The sequence below is a fragment of the Mandrillus leucophaeus genome, unplaced genomic scaffold (genome assembly GCF_000951045.1).
Source record: "Mandrillus leucophaeus isolate KB7577 unplaced genomic scaffold, Mleu.le_1.0 Scaffold947, whole genome shotgun sequence".
NCBI lineage: Eukaryota > Metazoa > Chordata > Mammalia > Primates > Cercopithecidae > Mandrillus > Mandrillus leucophaeus.
The window spans coordinates 616,508-617,059 of record NW_012110330.1 but is presented as its reverse complement, the minus strand read 5'-3'; positions in this window follow the sequence as shown (position 1 = coordinate 617,059).

Below are 552 nucleotides of genomic sequence, written 5' to 3'. Positions count from 1 at the left end.
TCTCGCCGCTACACAATAGGGGGCGGACCCGCCTCCCCGCCTCGGATGCCCCGAGCGCCTCCCGTCGCCCTGGAGACCGCCAATCCCCCTCCCGCGGCGGCCAATTGGAGCCGCCAGAGGCGCGTTGAGGCGGGCGGGACCCCTGAGCGGCCTGGGAGTTGTAGTTTCAGGAGGGAAGGGTTCGGCGGCACGTGGGCTCAGGTCGCCCCCTCGTGGACCTCTGCACAGCCAAGGGTGGAAAGGCCGGTGGGTCGCTTCCCGCCGCCAGCAACAGGGGCCGCCGGCTCCGGCCAGCGCTCCAGGGCTGCGGGAGCTGGCCCCTTGCCGTCCTTCTTTCGGCGACCCTCTCTGCTCCCTGAACGGGCGCGCCACAGAGGCGGCAGCAAGGGTTGAAATCTGAGCCTGGGGGCAGGAGCACCAGGCGGGGAGCATGACTCCCCGCCCTCCTCCCAGGGGATCCACCCAGGTTCCGGGCTCATCCGATCTCCTCCCCCATCCCCATTTCCACCTCCACCCATTGCTTCTCTAGCAGGACTGGAAATACCTGTCTGC